Below are 6,282 nucleotides of genomic sequence, written 5' to 3'. Positions count from 1 at the left end.
AACTTATCATACACATGATGAACATATGTGTTTGTCAACTTCCGTTCAATCTAATAGAATCTATAAGGATTAAGTTATAACCATTTTGTTAATAACTTTGGTGTAAACCCAGCTTGAAGATGCATACCTCTTTAATGTCTTTGATTGACCTTATGGACTATAGACCTTATGGAAATAGAGCAATAGACTGGCTTCTCCACACATCTATGTAATCACTTGTCAGCTGATTTATGATGAATAATTCTATAGTTTGATTTTTACTCTAATATTGGCGTATGAAGGAGGTTCCTTTTTCCTTTTATATTATCCTCGAGATGCAAAATTTTCAAAAACCTTGTATACACGTCGACGCGAAATTTAAAAAGGAACATACCTGTCAAATTTCATGAAAAACCATTACCGCGTTTCGCCGTGAATGCGCAACATATAAATATATAAACATTTAAACATTAAGAGGAATGCCAAACCGTCGACTTTAATCTCAGACCTCACTTCGTTCGATCAATTAAGACAGATATCGGTCAATATACTTGAATCTATGTGAGACTCAGTGACTCACTTCAGTGAATTACTTCAAATATGTCCAGTAAAACACCTCATTCATGTGAATAGTATCATCCTACAAAACGGAGTCTTTAAATGGAGTGATGGAATCAACCAATGAGAGTGGGTTATGGGCGTGGGCTTGAGTACTCACACGTGATTGGTTCGTCTTTGTGCCGTAGTGGATCTATCAGCTGGCGTTGTAAAGGTTTCACCAATGGAATTTAAGAAGGGCGTTCTGTGAATAGTTTTTTCTTACACAAGAAAAAAAATTGGAATTATACTTTATATCCTAATTCACATAAAAATCAATGAAAGCTCGTTGACTTTGCAAAGAAAAAAACAGAGGTCTAGAACCAGATGGTGTTATTATTATCACAAATTTATTAACATAGACATAGTTCCTATTTCCCATACATCAGAGGAGGTGATATTGTGCTGGATTTTTTCATACAAGACTTGACACATTGAATAATAATGATGGAGAAAGAGAGTTTATGTTAATCCACCAATAATCTTCTATATTAATCTCAGAGATATAAACTTACTATTCTCGAATGAGTGAGAATCGATATTCACATTGAAACTCCATTATTATGTTTAAATACAACGTTTTATTATAAATTTGATACAATATCAATCAATTTCATGTAACTACATTCAATTTAAAAAAAAACTAGATCTCTCTTTCCAATTTTTACTTTCCTTGCCCTATCACCATAGGTAAGGAAAGTATTGCTTTTCAAAAAAAATTAAGGTACCCCAATTTCTGAATTTCTATAGGTTTCAAGGTCCCCTGAGTCCAAAAAAGTGGTTTTTGGGTATTGGTCTGTATGTGTGCATGTGTGTCTGTGTACACGATATCTCTTCACCCAATTAACGGAATGACTTAAAATTTGGAACTTAAGGTCCTTCACCTACAAGGATCCGATTCCAAAGGAAGGAACAATTCCGATCAAATGCAATTCAAGATGGCAAAAGTGTTGTCAAAAACAGGGTTTTTCGCGATTTCCTCGAAAACCGCTCCAACGATATCGATCAAATCAATACCTAAAATACTTATTGATAAGCTCTATCAACTGCCACAAGTTACAAATCTATAAAAATTTCAGGAGCTCCGCCCCATCTATGCAAAGTTTGATTTTAGATCCCCAATTATCAGGCTTCAGATACAATTAAAACAAAATAATTCGAGTGGAAAAGATTGAGCATGAAAATCTCTACAATTAATGTCCAGTAACATTTTCACCTGAAATTGAAAATAAGTTCGAAATTCGAGAAAATGTGATTATCCAATTGCAAACTGTTAGCAACTGTTGATTCTATTAAATGATTCACTATGAAGAAACAGCAGAACTCGTGTGCTTCCAGCGTTATTGTCCTGTCACCAGCTGGCTCAGATCTTTGTTTATAAGTAGACTTGAAAAGCGCGTGAACACTAGCGTCAGGTGATCAATTTTCATATCGGCAAGAAAAGTTGTGTGAGTGCGCCACACCAGATTTTTCTGTTTTCACTCTTGATTATCTTTGTTAATCTTTGATTATCCCTCATCATACAAGATTATACAATATCCAGTGAAGCGATACATGTTTCAAGATAACAAATCTGAGGGATAGTATATTTTTGAGTACTGACAGAATTGAACTGAACGTGTATGAGGTAGTCAGACCAACAGGAAAAAAACTGACAGACTAGCCGGTACGTGCTAATAATGGGGGGCTTTATGAATGAATGAATAAGAGTTGCTTGTTAATAGATATTCCATGAACAAAAGCATTTCTACACATCACCATCCAACCAGGAATATCAAATAACTCAAATTTGGTACAAGAATCAATGAGTCTTCAACTCATTCCACAAAAATTCAATGAAAGGTCACCCATTACGACCAATTACAAGAACCATTACAACACTGATATGATCCTCCGACACATCTATGACTCACCGACTGTGTTCTCAATGTGAACCATAATCACGACTGCGACCATAGAGCTTAATAGCTGGAGTTCAACCTGAAATCAAATCAGATCCCGAATGATTTGTCAATGATAGCTCGTGATTGGAGCATCCCACCTACTGAAGATGGCCTCTCTACATTTTTTCTCTCTCTGTGATCACATTTCTAGCCTTGAGTTGTGATTGGTTGGTTGATTATGAAGTGAGACCCACTTTCATGTGTCAGCATAATCTTATAGATTATAATGAAAACTTTCCATTCAAACAATGATGACAGTTTAAAATTAGAATCATAATATTAACATGGCATTCTCGTATTTACATAAACACTGATATTTCGACGTACGATTTTTTCCGTCCTTGAGCCCCACACACACATCGATCTTTGTTCGTAAGATATTTTTCCGTCCTTATGAATTCTATCAGATTAAACGAAACTTGAAAAACATAATCTGTTCAATAAAATCTATATATACTCATATAAAAATGAATGAATATTTTTTTGTGTGTTTCTTTGTTTGTTCCCTATCTTGAAAACTTGAAAAACATAATCTGTGTGAAATCATCTGTTCAATTAAATCTATACTAATATAAAAATCTGGTGTGGCACACTCACACAACTTTCCTTGCCGTTATGAAAATTGATCACGTGACGCTAGTGTTCACGCGCAAAAGAGTCTACTATTCAAAGATTTGAGCCAGCTGGTGACAGGGCAATAACGCTGGAGACACACATGGGGTCTGCTATCTCTTCATAGTGAATGATTGATAGAATCAACAATAATTTGCAATTGAATAATCACATTTTCTCGAATTTAAAGCTTATTTTCAATTTTAGGTGAAAATGTTATTGAACATTAATTGTAGAGATTTTCATGCTCAATCTATTCCAATTGATTTTTTTTGTTTCAATTGTATCTGAAGCCTGATAATTGGGAATCTATCTGATTTGATGGGGCGGAGCTCCTGAAATTTTTACAGATATGGGACTTGTGGCAGTTGATAGAGCTTATCAATGACTATTCTAAGTATGAATTTGATCAGAAACATTGGATCCGTTTTTTGACAACATTTTCACCATTTTGAAAATCCGCCATCTTGAATTGCATCAGATCGAAATTGTTCGTGTCGGATCCTTATATTATAAGGACCCTAAGTTCCAAATTTCAAGTCATTCCGTTAATTGGGAGATGAGATATGGTGTTCACAGACGCACATACACTCATACACACACACACACACACACACACACACACACACACACACACACACACACACACACACACACACACACACACACACACACACACACACACACACACACACACACACACACACATACAGACCAATACCCAAAAACCAGTTTTTGACTCAGGAGACCTTGAAACGTATAGAAATTTAGAAATTGGGGTACCTTAATTTTTTTCGGAAAGCAATACTTTCCTTACCTATGGTAATAGGGCAAGGAAAGTAAAAATGAATGAATGTTTGTTTGTTTCTTTGTTTATAGACTCGAAAACTACTTGACAGAACGGCATGAAACTTCGGGGATACGTTGTGTGAATATTAGGGATGGTTTCTGACCAGAAATTTTAATAGGGGGGCTAATAATTATCATTTATTAATTCATTTTACAGACCTATGTTTTCAAAATTTTTGGCCGAGCGGCTATTGAAGAACGGAAAGATTATCATGATTCAAGATCATATTGTGATAATATTATGATTTAGTATCTAAAGTTACCAACTGTATAATAAACACATCACCCCGTGATAGATTGTGTAGTGGTATTAAAACGGTAGTTTGGAGTTGAAGTAAGTGTAGTTTATTGGTACCAGCTGTAGATAATCGTTCCATAAGCTGCGTACACATATTCGCGCTTCCAACCCGCACCGAGCACGCTCCTCCCTCGTACCGCCCTCGTACCGCCCTCGTTCCACCATCGAACCACAGTCGCACCGCCTACACACCCATCATGAACGTTATGGAAGATGTTAGATCTTCTCGCGTTCCCCGGTCGAACCACTGTTGCTCCCCGGTCGATCATCAATCGCTCTGCTGGAGTGACGTTCGGTTGCGGAGCAGAGCGAAAGTCTGCACGCACCTTTAGAAGACCTATACAAATAATTATCACTACCCTATCATTGAGAAACTGGAAAATGTTGGAAAAAAATTATTCATCTCATGAAAGAGTTGTTCATATTGCATTCATTAATATCACTGAAGAATGACAGAATAATTTACAATTTCTTTGAATTTAGCTTAGCTTATATGTCCATCCTAAAATGGAAGATGGGAAGAATATGGAATTCTGTGTAATTCATCGTACATCGCATATTCCCTAGACCATCTATTGACAATCAACAGCTATGAAAACATTAAATTCATCTTTGAAACACTGATTCAACCTATCTATTTTTTCAATTCAACTTCTTCTTCTTCTAGTGCGTCTCCTATCGGAGGTTCGCTATCAGCACAGCAATCCGGATCTTATTCACTGCCGCTCGGAACAAGTCTTTGCTGCTGCAGTCAAACCAATCCCTCAAATTTTTAAGCCAGGAAACACGTCGCCTTCCAACACTCCTTTTCCCACTGATTTTTCCTTGGACTATATTCAGGAGAGTTATACATTTGTGGCTTCTCATAAGATGTCCAAGATACAGGAGTTTTCTCTTTTTTATGGTGTAAACAATTTCACATTGTTTCTTCATTCTCCCTAGGACTTCCATGTTCGTGACTCTATCCGTCCATGGAATCCGCCACATCCTGCGGTAGCACCACAATTTCAATTCAACACTTCACTATTATTACTCATAAAAATGCTGCATGACTAATCAAATGGGAATTCCTTATTGAGATGTAAATGAAAATATTGATTGTCAGATAAATTTCATGATTCACCAAATAAAGTCAAGTGTGACATGTGATTCATTGACTTTTTGGCGGTACGAAGTTCGCCGCGTAAGCTAGTAGGTCTATAATTTAAAAGGATTGCAAAATACCGTACAAACAAAAATGAATGTGTGGGTGGGGCTTTATGAGTTTTATTGGAGTTTTATTGGTGCTTGACACACATCATCTGTTTAATCTAAATAAGTATTCATAAGGACGGAAGAAAATCGTACGTCCAAAAATCGTACGTCCAAAAATCGTACGTTCAAAAATCGTACGTCCAAAAATCGTACGTCCACAAATCGATGTGTGAGTAACTAACCTATCACTGTTTTTTGTGATATGCACTTCAAACTGTCAGCATTAGTTAGATAGGAAGCATTAATGTTATTCATAAGGAATGCTGACAGTTCAAATCTAATCTACTGGTCTATATACTGAACCACCATGCTTATACTCTATGAATATTGAATAATAATACAGTAGTGAAATTCGATATAATTAATCTTATTTATTTATTTAATGGATAAATCTTTCAATCAATGAGAGGGACTGGAAAACAGCCGCTTTCTGTGCAGTGTGGCGGAAAAATAGTAATAAATCAACTTGTATGAGCTGAGCCCCGCACACACATATCGATTTTTGTCCCTACGATTATACAACTTACAGGAAAGTACCACTATTCTATAAATGATCTATTCTATAAATGATTTATTCTATATAGTATATTTCGCTCCTAGAGCAGAAAATTAGATTTTTCCGGCTCGAAATCGGTTCTCAAGTCCGAGGCCGTAGGCCGAGGACTAGAAAAGATCCGGAAAACATTTTTGCCCGTGGTGCGAACGCTATTTTCCGCCACACACAAAAATAAACAATATATATTATGAGAA

Source organism: Nilaparvata lugens, chromosome 11 (genome assembly GCF_014356525.2).
Source record: "Nilaparvata lugens isolate BPH chromosome 11, ASM1435652v1, whole genome shotgun sequence".
Classification (NCBI taxonomy): domain Eukaryota; kingdom Metazoa; phylum Arthropoda; class Insecta; order Hemiptera; family Delphacidae; genus Nilaparvata; species Nilaparvata lugens.
Note: the sequence above shows the minus strand (reverse complement) of the source record.